The following is a 12,759-nucleotide window of genomic DNA, read 5'->3' as shown; positions in this document are numbered from 1 at the left end:
GCAGCTCGCGGAGGATAGGTGACACGTGGACGTACCTTGGCGCGCCCACAATCGCTCTCGCGGCTGCGTTCTGAACCAACTGCAGCCTCCGAACGCCCTTCAAGGGTAGCCCCATGTAGAGCGCGTTACAGTAATCCAGTCTTGAGGTGACAAGGGCATGAGTGACTGTGAGTAAAGCCTCCCAGTCCAAATAAGGCCGCAACTGGTGCACTAGGCGAACCTGTGCAAAGGTCCCCCTGGCCACAGCCGATAGATGTTGTTCCAAATTTAGCTGTGAGTCCAGGAGGACACCCAAGTTGCGTGCCTGCACTGAGGGAGGTAAATTTGCCCCCCCCCCAGGACTAAAGATGGACCATCCAGTTGGCTTTTGGGAGGCAAGACCCAGAGCCACTCGGTCTTGTCAGGGTTGAGTCTAAGCCTGTTCACCCCCATCCAGACCCTCACATCTTCCAGGCACCAGCACATCACATCGACTGCTTCACTGAAAGGACACGGGGTGGAGATATACAATTGGGTATCATCCGCATACTGATGATACCTCACCCCGTGTCGCCGAATGATCTCACCCAGCGGTTTCATGTAGATGTTAAAAAGGAGGGGGGACAGGACCGAGCCCTGAGGCACCCCATAATCGAGTCGCCTAGGGGTCGATCTCTGTCCGCCCGCCAACACTGACTGCGACCTGTCAGAGAGGTAGGAGGAGAACCACCGCAATACAGTGCTGCCCACCCCCACCTCTCCGAGACGACGCAGAAGGATACCATGGTCGATGGTATCGAAAGCTGCTGTCAAGAAGCACCAGGATAGAGGAATAACCCCTATCCTGGGCTCGCCAGAGGTCATTGGTCAGTGCGACCAAAGCAGTCTCAGTGCTGTAGCCGGGCCTGAAACCAGATTGAAAAGGGTCCAGATAATTGATAATAATCAAACTGGTTTTCTATAAACATGATATAATATAGCATAAATACTACATTGTAGCTAGAAATATTTAGGCAAGATGAGGCTAAAGCTAGCAAGATGATAAGTTGATTTACCGGAGACTTGTCCAGAAATATCATAAGGTTTTATGGTGGCTATTGGCTTTTTTTTCTCTTCTTCCCCCCTTTCCTTTCCTTTCCTTTCCTTTTTTGTATTTTGTGAGTCACCCAGGATTGTGATGGCTATACAAGCATTATTTATAATAATAATAATAATAAAAATATTTAAAAGGAAGGAAGGAAGGAAGGAAGGAAGGAAGGAAGGAAGGAAGGAAGGAAGGAAGGAAGGAAGGAAGGAAGGAAGGGAACAGTGGTAGGACAGAACATTGGGGAACCCCACTAATTTATCCCTTTAGCCAGTTGCTTACCTATAAGAGAATCTGTCCTTTTATTCCATGGCTGTTAAGCTTACTAAGAAATCCTTGATAAAGGACTTTATTAAAAGCCTTTTGGAAAACTGAAGTAGATGATGCCTACTTTGATTAACATTAGTTAACAGTAATATTGCTAACAGGCTTTAACATGATTTTGAAGTATATACCAAAAATTGAATTTATCACTATATGAAGAATTAGGCATTTAAGGTGCAGCAAAAATAATGCTTCTTCTTTGATTGAAAAGCATTACCCCGTATTTAAAGTCTTGGATTGATGATTTGAACTGGCTTTTTATAAGTGTAATAAAAAGTCTGATCAATATTATTCCATGTGGACAGGGTATAATAATAAGCTTCAAAATTGAGCAGTTTTCTCTACATATGTTTCTGTCTTCTTTTTCTTTATTTTTGTACTTGTTTGGTTAATGTTTGTATCATTTTTTTTCTTGCAATAAAGCAATAAAAATGTTTTTGCTGTAATTCTCCAACTCTCTAGTATTGTGTGCAAATAGCCTATCTTTTTTCTCATTAAAATGATACACAATTCACATTATACACAAACTTCTCCTGGGCAAGGTGAATACAGGGCTGTTTCTGCTAATATGGTAATCATCTAACTATGAGTTTTGTTTAAAATAACAACAACACTATTTTAGGAAATTACTGCTCAAGTAATTAAGCAAAACTGATGGATCTATTCATTTCTGCAACCCTCCCATTTTAAATTGGATTATCTTAGAAAAAGGAGCACTGTTTATTTATTCAACACTATTTTCTGCCCTCTTCATCCTTCAGAATTAATCTATACTTCTTAATTTATTACTGTTGCTGTATACCGTATAAACATAGTTGCTACAAGAAAAATCATTCAAAAACATTATTTTGTTGATTTCTATTTTTTCTTGCTGTTTGAATCAGTGTTTTAATATAACTATGGGTCTTAGTCCATAAACTCTAGCTTAAGTTCTTGGACCCAAAAAATTGGTATTCAACAGCTTTGAAATAGCCCGGCATTTGCCCAAAAATAACAGGTGCAGAGTGTGGTTGATTCAGTGGTAGTAACCTATGACAGAGTTAACTTATCAGAACCCATTTAACTAGATTACATGTGCCAGGTATATGTACTATCACGTCAATCTTACAATAATTCTTTCCTGTTTATTCACCCTAATGAAATCCAAATATATGAAGGAGCATCTCTTCAAAAATGTGAACTCCAAAAAGGAAAAAAAAGATAGGAAAAACCCATTCATTGATAAATATGTACATACTTAACATACTATTCCTTTTTTGGTAAGTAAAAATATGTAAGGCAGAGAAAAAAGGGTAAACAGTAATAAAGAAATAACATTAAAGGCAGAAGTTAAAACTAAGGAAAGGAAAATATAATTAAATCTAGTTTATACCAACACCATTTATTATACTATTCTATCTTGACAAGTTATTCTTGCTTCCATTACATCTATACACTGACTCATACATTCAACTTAACTTATAGGTTTCTTCTGATGTGTACTTATATAATTTCATATAGCAAAGAAAAAAGTAGCATGTCTTACAAACGATCATTTTCATATCTTCAGAAAAAACATTCTTTCCTCACAATAGATTGGAGGAAAAACTTGCTTTTTGTTAATATTTTCAAATCCCTTTATATTGTGAAAATCAATTAGAATATTACATTACTGTATGATCTAGATTTAGTGACATGTTAAAGGACTTGTAGTTAGTTGTTTATCACATTTATATACACTTTTTCTAGTATTATTTTGTGTTATTTTTGTGTTATAAAATAAAAAAATGAAAATAAATCTTTGCAAAAGACCATATACAATACTAATCAACATCTACCAGCATAATTCATTCCATTTCCCGTCAAGTACAGTATATCTATATTTTTTGATAATTAAATTTTTCAGATCCATATTTCTTGCTGTATTACACAAACTAACATTCACTGCAAATCAATTCAGTTTTCAGTCAACAATATGACAATATCTGCAATCAAAGGAATGTATACATCCATGCTTCTGATAAACATTATCTCCAACTTCTTAAGAATTCAATATACACTTATTGATAAATACCATGAACAATTAATGGGACATTGTACATCCTTAACCTATGTCTTAAAACATTTGACATCAAGCCTCCTTAGATGTAGTTTTTTCCAATATATGCTGATATTTTATGACCTTTCCATGAGTTTTCCTTAGCTTTCTCTCAACAAAAATAGAGGCTTTTTCAAGACATGTAGCAATCTGTCTGCATAGCAATATGTCTACAGCGTCTTTGCACTGCATTGGTACAGTTTTGGAATTCTAAGTTCATTATAGCCACAGAATGATTGTCACATTTATCTATTTTATCAGAAAGCACCTTGTGAATTTGCTTTCTATCATCTCTTTAGTTTTCTATTTTTTTTCAGGATAGATAAGCACATCTATAAAACGTGAGCTCAGAAGCATTCTTTGAGAAAATGCTACGCTCGACGACAATGCTTTTTGATTAAAGGAATTGAATAATAAAATAAACTGCAGGATGGATCTAGTGGACATCAAAAGAGAAGTCTGTATAGATATTAGGATCCTCAGACACTGTGTTGAGAATCCAAATGGAGATACATTTGCCTCATGGCAAATTAAGGGATCAAAATTACCATTAGGAATTATGTCTACAAGTGGACTGGCAATGAGGACAGAATGTACTGTTATTTGTTATTTGTCCTCAGTGAATAAACTAGCAGTCTAACCAAATAAAGATAATCCATATACATGATATTAGATCATGTTTAATTAGTATCGGGCCATCCCTATTTAGGAGAGGTCACAAATGCATTTATTTAAATTGATAATGATTCCTCAAGGCTTTGTTAATATGTTTTCCAAAGTCAGCAATGGATCCAGAAATAACCACAAATTGTACACCTGATCCTTCAGGGACAATGTATCTTACTCTAGAGACATTCTTATTCATATGGGCAAAGCTTTTTCTAACAACAAAATTCCCATCTTCTATAATTTCATTTATTTCACAGTCTACTATCCAATTCAGATACTACACAAAACATCCCTTACTCAGCCAAGCTAGATGGACATCTCCCTACAATTTCAGAAAGGTGGCATGGGGGATAAAATAAAGTCATGTAAGATTCTAAAACAAAACTGCCACAACTGAGTATTTCCAGCAATATCTTGGCAAAGTGCTAGCCAAATAGGACAGAAACTCCTGAAAAAAGTGTTTGCATCCTAAATCAGACAATTAATTCAGAATAATTCCATGACTGATCATACTAAAAGATACTAAGCCATACAACTCAAGTATATCTTAGACTCTCTGTCTCTCTCTCTCTCTCTTGATGAATGTCATCCCCCAAGGTTACCAAATCCAGACATAAAGCTAAATTTAGGGTGTGCATGAATGCCTCAATTAACGTCTTGTTTAAAGAAGAAGGTAATGACAACTCTTATGGGAGCTCACAGTCTCCTTGGATCTAATTGGCTACCCCTTCCTTATTAACTATGACAAACCAAGATGAGCAAGGCTGAAGAAAGAAGCAACTGAATTTATTCAGGAATCTTGTCTACATCCTCAGCAACAGGAATTCATCCAAATCAATGGATAACATTTACATGTACTGTATATGCTCACTTAATTCACTGTGGAGTTCACATTCTACTAAAATTGTGTTATTTTACCACAGCAAACAATTAAGGATACAGTTAATGTGTTAAAACATACAAATACATTCTGAGATACAAAGGTATCAAAAATAAAGGTTTAATAAATAAAAATCTCATAGTTTCACATTAGTATCATTGAGAGCAATTTGATTGCTCCAAAATAAAAAAATCACTAAATAATATACTGCTATTTCTATATTCAGCATTCTTAAATTTGTAAAATTGATGATCACTATATAAACATCTTAATTAAATATGACTTTAGAATTCTAATAAAGACACGATACTCATATTCCCAAATCCAGTCATCTACATTTTTTCCACGCACACATACACCCCACCATTTTATCTCTATAACGCTCTATAAAACAAATAGATTTGACTAAATAATGAGTGGTCCAAGAATCCAGTGTGTTTTTATCATTGTAAGGAGCACTGAAAACACACTTATTATACTATGCTGTACAATGAATACATGAACAATGAAATATTTATATGTTTACTTAGAAGTAAGATCCACCAGATGCAACAGAGATTACTCTCAGGAAAGTGTACATAGGACTGAAGCCAAAGGATAAATAATTCTCCTGTTTAACATAATGTTTTACTCTCCCTTTAGCCAGATGTTCTAAAGTTTTGAAGATCTACATTTAATTTGAGAATAAACAAATTGCACCAATTTACAATATTCTCAGACTCTTATGAATTAAATTATTAGTTTCTGCCTCTATATTCTCTACATATAGTTTGTTGTACTTTTTGGAACTAAATATTTTCTGTCTCAAGACTAGATTAAAATTAATAGTCTCTTGTATAAAATTTAAACTTTTTGTTTAAGAATAGTTCTATTGTGACTAGAAGCAACAAAAAATTGTTCAATGCATTTAAAAAAAATCTACAAAAAATTTAGGAACATATAATCAATGAATGTAAAAAACTCTATCTCTGGAAGACCTGAATAATTATTGTTTGCTACCTATAAGATATACTAGTAAAATATGTATTGTAGCTTCAATACTGCACACTTTGAAATTTACTTGATATAAACATTCGTCCCCAAAATATGCAAATTTGCAATGCCAAAGATATTTCCCACTAGTAATACCAGTAATGCAACCATGTAGAAAAATTCAGTCCCTGGTGAGTTCAGTAACAAGATACCTCCAATCAGGATAGACATTTATGTAGATTGGAGCTTCCCAATCTTACTAGGCTAATGGAATATTTGAAATTTTAGAAATATAGTTAAGAATTTAAAACTCTCTGACACCATTGGTATTTACTAGGTACTTACTAGCATGCCAAATTAGTCATGCTCGGTAGTCAGCAGACTCAACATTTTAATTTCTAGGAATGTACCTTCACTTTATTTATTTATTTAACAATTTGCTAGGCCAGAAGTTATATTTAGGCACATGAAAGACTCTAAACAAAGACAATAAATAAATCTAATGCTCTCAAGTATTATTGCCAGCAACCCCAGGGGCTAAATAAAAAAAATGTTTTGCTTCAGCCTATTTTTTTATCACATGAAACAATGTAAAAGTTCAAATTCATTCTGTCCACCCACTATTAAAGATTAAGGTTCACAAGCAGATAACAGATTTACAACAGAAACATACTTACATGGCATATACTTTGAGATGACTAATGCAATCAAACTGATCCATTCACTGAACAGGAAAGCAAACATCCATCTGCTTCAAGCTAAAACAATTACTGACCACCTCTGAACCCCACTCCAGTTAGTCTACATGGGAAAACCCCTAACTTCCTAAGCACTAAACCACTCAATTTCACACCCTCAGAAATTAGGGTGTGAGCAGTTGTGCCCCAACTGATCACTGCACAAAGCAAATGAAGATCACAAGGCATATTTTATAAAACCAATTAATCTGTCAACCACTGTCAACTGTTCTGTCCAGAGCAGTATTGTTAGAAGAGTTAGGCAAATACACATATGCCAAATGTTTTTATTGGATAGTAGTATTAAATGTGATCACTTGCCAATGTTGCCATAAAATTTTCAGCACTTATCCTTTCAAGTGAGCATACCTCTTGCTAACATCAAATTTCTGCACCTTTTACAAATGTTTTCTGAACACAGTACCCTCAGGTTTCTCATTCCAAACAAACCTCCATTTGTCAAAGGGTCCTTGGCTTTTGGTTTTCTTTGCAAAGGATCTTTGACAATGTAGGAAGAATTTGACAGAATGGATAAATTGCAACAATAGTTGTGCTACATAGATCAACTAGCCAAAGATGATAACTTACCAACTCATCAACCTCCTATTTTTTGATTAAGACACAAGCTCAGTTTTCAGAAATGTACTAAAGTACTTCACGAAAACATGGAGTCTCTTAAAACAAGGAAGTCCTGGCGGAGCTAGTCCTCCAACAGATGTTGCACACAGCAGCTCTGTTCTAACCAGCAGTTATGAAAGCCCCGCCAGCCGGTCCTGCTAAACTCAGCAGCGCTTTGCCCCATTCCGGACTCCCTGCGAGCGCAAAGAGAGAAGCAGGAAGGAGGAAAAAGGGCAGCTCCTCGGAGCTTCTTTCATAAAGTCCGCCACCCAACCCAAAGCGAGAGGCGCTCTTCCGAAGGAGGAATTCGAGTTACTCAGGAGATGGACCGCCGGCTGAAGGGGGTGACTCTACCGCACCTCCGAAGGAAGGCGGAGAGGATAAAGATGCTCAGCGCGCCCATACGACCCCCTCAGGACCGGAAGCAGGGGGCTGGTGGGAAGAGCCCGCGTCCAAAAGAGTATTGCCTGCGCCGCTTCCTCAATCGCGAAGGAGCCAGTCGAAGAGCTTCCAGCCAAAGGGGGAACCGCTCCCTCTCTCTCCGCTAGGACGGAGTAAGTTTCCGAGCGCCGTAACCCCCCTCGCGCCAGCGAATCCCTTACCCGTCTCCTCGGAAGGGGCAGACCGAGCTGGAAAGCAGCGGAGTCGAAGGCAACGCTCTGAAAAGTGAGAGCCCGTCGAGTGGGGCTGCCTCCGCGTCGGACCGCCCTCCCTGGCACGCTCGCACCTCCCCTCTTTCCTCCGCCCCGCGCGCGCTCCGCCTCAGCTCGGGCCGGACGCGCTCACCTGCTGCCGGGTCCGGGGCGCGCTGGAATTCCCCCCCCCGCTTCACCCTCCCCCCGCCCCCAAAGAGCACGAAGAAAAGCAGAGTCATCCACGCGGTCTTTCATTTTTTTGTTTTTCCCCCTCCTCCTCGTCCTCCCCGGGGGCCGGTTACTTTTCCGCTTGGGACTCTCCCAAGCGAGAACGCCCAAAAGGGAACTAGTTCGCATGACCAGTCTCCCTGTCGCTTGGGGCTGTCCTCGGAGTGGCTACCCTTTCTGTTCCGGGAGAAGGACGCGCGCAGTACCTGACATCCCCTGGTGCTAGCCGTAGGTGCTTCCCGATAAAGGCCATTTGCTCGCCTTCCTGCTGAGCGGCTTCGGTGGGGTGGGGTAGGGTGGGGAGGGGAGGGGTCCCCGGAGAAACTCGGCAGCGAACGCGAACGGTGTTGGGTTTGCGTGGCTCGGGGTCCCTTGACTCGCGTTTGGGTTCTGAGCGCTGGAAAAAGGTTTTGACCGCCTGAAGGTGTATTTTCCACCTCTTTTTTTGGGTGGTTTATCCTCACTAGCATATTCTTTTCATATTTAATCTTTATTTCTAGATCAGTATTAATAGCCGAGTCAAACGTAAGGGAAAGGGGAAAGAGTGTTCTGATTAAAGCTGATTATGATGTTCAATTTACTACGGTACTCCTATTCCATATAAGTAGGGTTTGAGAGCCAGTGTGGTGTGATGGTTAAAGGTGTTGGACTAGAATTGAGAAGACTGGATTTTAGTCCTGCCTTAGGTACAGAAACCAGCTGGGTGACTTTGGCCTAGTCACTCAGCCATAGAAAAAGGCAATGGCAAACCACTTGCGAAAGCACTGCCAAGAAAGCTGCAGGGCTTTGTCATGTGGATGCCAAGAATCAAGACTGACTGGGGAAAAAAAAATCTCATGGAACTTCTGCCTTAATTCTAACTGGTAGGAGTAAACTAGGGTCCAAAATTTGGATAACATAATGGTTAATTTCTTAAGCCACTGCAAATATAAAAATCATTCCTTTTTCAATCTTCCACCAGAATAGCACAAAAGTTGCAAAGAGCCATAGTATAACTCCACCAGATATTGTTTGCTCAGACTCTTGACTACAGTTACATGATCAGTCTAAACTTAAATTCTGTGTGGAATTCAATGGACAGTGGTATTGTGCTTGATGCATCAAAAATAATTTCAGATTTGTAAAAAAAGTGCCATATTTTTGTGGTAATGATTGCACTGCAATGTTGCTTCATTCATTGCAGTAATAATTAAAAATAATGAAATACTTTACATAGTTATGGTAAAAATTCAGTTTATTTAAATAAATTTAATGAAGAGAAAGACTAGCAGTGTTCCAATATCTCAGGGGTTGCCATGAAGAAGAGGGAGTCAAGCTGTTCTCCAAAGCACCTGAAAGCAGGACAAGAAGCAATGGATGGAAACTAACCAAAGAGAGAAGCAACCTAGAACTAAGGAGAAACTTCCTGACTGTTAGAACAATTAATCAGTGGAACATCCTGCCTCCAGAAGTTGTGAATGCTCCAACACTGGAAGTTTTTAAGAAGAGACTGGACAGCCATTTGTCCGAAATGGTGTAGGGTTTCCTACCTGAGCAGGGGGTTGGACTAGAAGACCTCCAAGGTCCCTTCCAACTCTGTTATTATTGTTATAAATGCATTGGGTGATTTCAGTTTATGTCTAATTAGAGAAGGATCATCATAGCCTAATGATAAAATAGAAACTCTGTGAAATCTCAGTGTTCCCAGTTCAATTTCCAGCAATATGTCTGACTAAAAGGTCAAGGAGATGTCAGAAACATTTTTTTCTGAGGTCCTGGAAGGTACAATCTTGAAATTATGTACCCAACTTCTTTATGATTTTTGAAACTGATAAGTACACTTGGCATAGCTTTTTCAGTACTTCTGCTAGTCACAATGTACGTTTATCAGAAGGTAAATTGTTCAAGGACTAACAAAAAAACTACTTGCCCTAGAATTTATATATGCATTGATGCCCAGAAAATAGAACAAAATTCACAGATGGTAACCACCTAATGCTTAGGAAAACATATCCACAGAGACATAACATGCATACTCCACTTTTCTCTGTCTCTAGGCAAAACATATCCACCATTCACAACTTGGACAAAACATGCCACGTGAAGGCAAGGCAGGAGTCTAATATTAGTACCTATTAGGCCTAAGAGACACTGATATGCATTCTTGAAAAAGAGACAAATCTGATATTCGTGCTTTGTCAGTTTTTCATTAATCAAACTTCTGCCTGTTTTAAAGTCAACGAGTAAGGAGCTTGGTAGAAGAAGTGGGAAACTGAAGTTACATGAACAAATGATCTGTTATATTTACAAATTTCTTGTGATAGTTTTACCACATTAAAAGTTTCTGGTGTCTGCACTGAAGTAATTTTCAAAAGCATAGTTTTACTGTCTTCATTTAACGGGATCATAGATAAAAAATGGAGAAAGCAACTCATGTCTTCTGAAGAAGGCTGATTTTGAAGGCTGATTTTGTAGTATCTATTAACCAAGGGCACCTTTATTTATCCATGCAGTAGAGTTATGCTCCAGTTAAAAATGATAGTTTGCTTTGAAATGAATGTGCCTGTGATTATGCTGCTGGGTCTTTAATGCTGACTACTGTTTCTTTCAAATTCTCACTTCCTCTTTCCTGACAAAGGAGGACAAAAGTGTTCGTTAATGTGTGTCTTATGTTATCTAGATGTGATAGACACTAAAGAGCACTCTTCTTTGGGCCCATTGGTGTTTTTATCTTTTACGCTTTCTGTTTCTGAAATGTGCAACAAATTAGTCTTTGTCCAGTTCTATCATGCTACACATACCTAGTTTGCCTAATTACAGTATCTGTGTCTCACTGTGTGTTTGATTTTTTTTAACCAATGACATTTTTTTCTAGTATATCTGATCAGTGAAACAGGAAGTAGGCCTGTTTAATCAGTTCTCTAATTAAAAAAGAAGAAAACATAGGCATGTGTTTCTGACAGGTACAATTATAAACATAATGCAAGAGGCTTTGTTTTAGAAATTAGATGGCAAATATGTACTGCTTATTTTATCCGCTGATCTCGTAAAACCATAGAATTACTACTGGTGTTTGGAGTTTAAACAGAATTATGCCATAAACAGGGGGAGCAGTGCGTGGCATGCAGTGGAAAGGACCAGGCTAAGAGCAGAAATACTTGGCTTCTGTGCCCATTCAGCCATTAAAAGTGACCTTGTAGTAGTCATCACAGGACTCTTGGGGAGATATTGTATCAGAGGGAGGTGTATGTTTCTGGGACACATATCCTCTCCTGAATAAATAAAAGCAAAGAAGAAATTAAACATAAGTAATAAATTCAGTCTTCAAATTAGATGTTACATAACTATTCATTTTTAGAATAATAAGATATTTTCTCTGGGCTTCACAAGAGAGTCAAATTTAATAGTGAAAAGTAAAAATGCCACATTGAAAAAATATAGTTTTGTGCTCTCTTTTCTGGGTTCAGTCTATGTCTTTATCCAGGAAAGTTAAATTACCTATAAGGACTTGAAATCTGCTGGTCTTGCTCAAATATAAGAACATGAATTCTTGAATAATTACCTTAAAAACTATTCACAGCTGAACATGTATGTGGAGAACACATGGAAACAAATGCAGCATTTAGCGAAAAAATAGAGCTATCTCCCTTATCTGTATAACTAAAACTAAGTTCCACTTGTTTTGCTTCCACTTACCTGATCCAGTTCTTATCATGTTTGCAAATTTACCAAGAGAATATAAACTAGGTTTCCCTAATCTGATTTTCCCCCTCCCCGATGCATTTATGATTGTCATTAGCAGGGCTTTTTTTTGTCATAGAATGCCCAGAATGGAGTTCCGGACCCTTTTTTGGATGGAACCTTGTAGGGTAGGCAAGGCTGGTTGTATGACATGTGTGAGTTCCGGCACTTCCCCCCCCCCAAAAAAATCACTGGTCATTAGCAATGCCAACTTGGAAATTGTGGGAATCGAAGTTTGGGGTTAATCAGACTGAGGAAGGTGAAGTTATGCAGGAGAAAAATGACACTTGAATACAGTATCACAGTTAGCCACTGATCACTGTTGCCTGGCTACCTGTCCTATTTTTTTAATTCTGATGCCTTCATTTTGAAATGCTTTATTAAAATTCCCTAAATATCACAATAACATATTGGCAAAAAAGAAGATACAAGTAACTACTTTGGGGGAAAAAGTCTTATTTTTTAATTAATTAATTTAATATCACTTCACTATCCTTCCCACTTTATCTAACTGTAGGGAGTAAAACTATTTAAGAACTGGGGCAGTGGGAGTACTAGTTACTTCTTACCTCAAATAGTCACTACGGGTTTTCTCCTAATGTCCGTGTTGCAGGCAGGGAAGAAATCATATGTGTTGGAATTAAAGATGTCATAGAGCAGCTGAACTAGGATTCCTGCAGAGTGAAAGATGTTACATGACAAGCCCCCTGCAGGTCATAAATCCTGCATGGTTTTAACTCTAAAATATTCTCAGTAGCAAAAACAAAACAAAACAAGGAAGTAGAAACAGAGATTGGTGTGAGTTATCACTGAAAGTTTCTGTCGAGAAGTTCAGT

General features: G+C 38.2%; 1 protein-coding gene across 2 annotated transcripts in view; it reads right to left on the bottom strand.

Annotated features, from left to right (window-relative positions):
• Window positions 1–8,065, bottom strand: part of PRKCD (protein kinase C delta) — a 66,582-nt gene extending 58,517 nt beyond the window's left edge. Inside the window, exon 1 of one of the 2 annotated variants that reach the window (XM_039348201.1) lies at window positions 7,943–8,065. The gene's annotated coding sequence lies outside the window, so the exon portion shown is untranslated. Of the gene's footprint in view, window positions 1–7,310; window positions 7,480–7,942 lie in introns of those variants that run through there. The other variant, XM_039348204.1, reaches the window with a different exon arrangement.
• Between the last annotated feature and the right edge of the window lie 4,694 nt (window positions 8,066–12,759).

Source organism: Crotalus tigris, unplaced genomic scaffold (assembly GCF_016545835.1).
Source record: "Crotalus tigris isolate CLP2741 ecotype Arizona unplaced genomic scaffold, ASM1654583v1 scf7180000018125.1543573, whole genome shotgun sequence".
In the NCBI taxonomy this organism is placed as follows: domain Eukaryota; kingdom Metazoa; phylum Chordata; class Lepidosauria; order Squamata; family Viperidae; genus Crotalus; species Crotalus tigris.
Note: the sequence above shows the minus strand (reverse complement) of the source record. Positions and strands in the feature narration are given on the sequence as shown.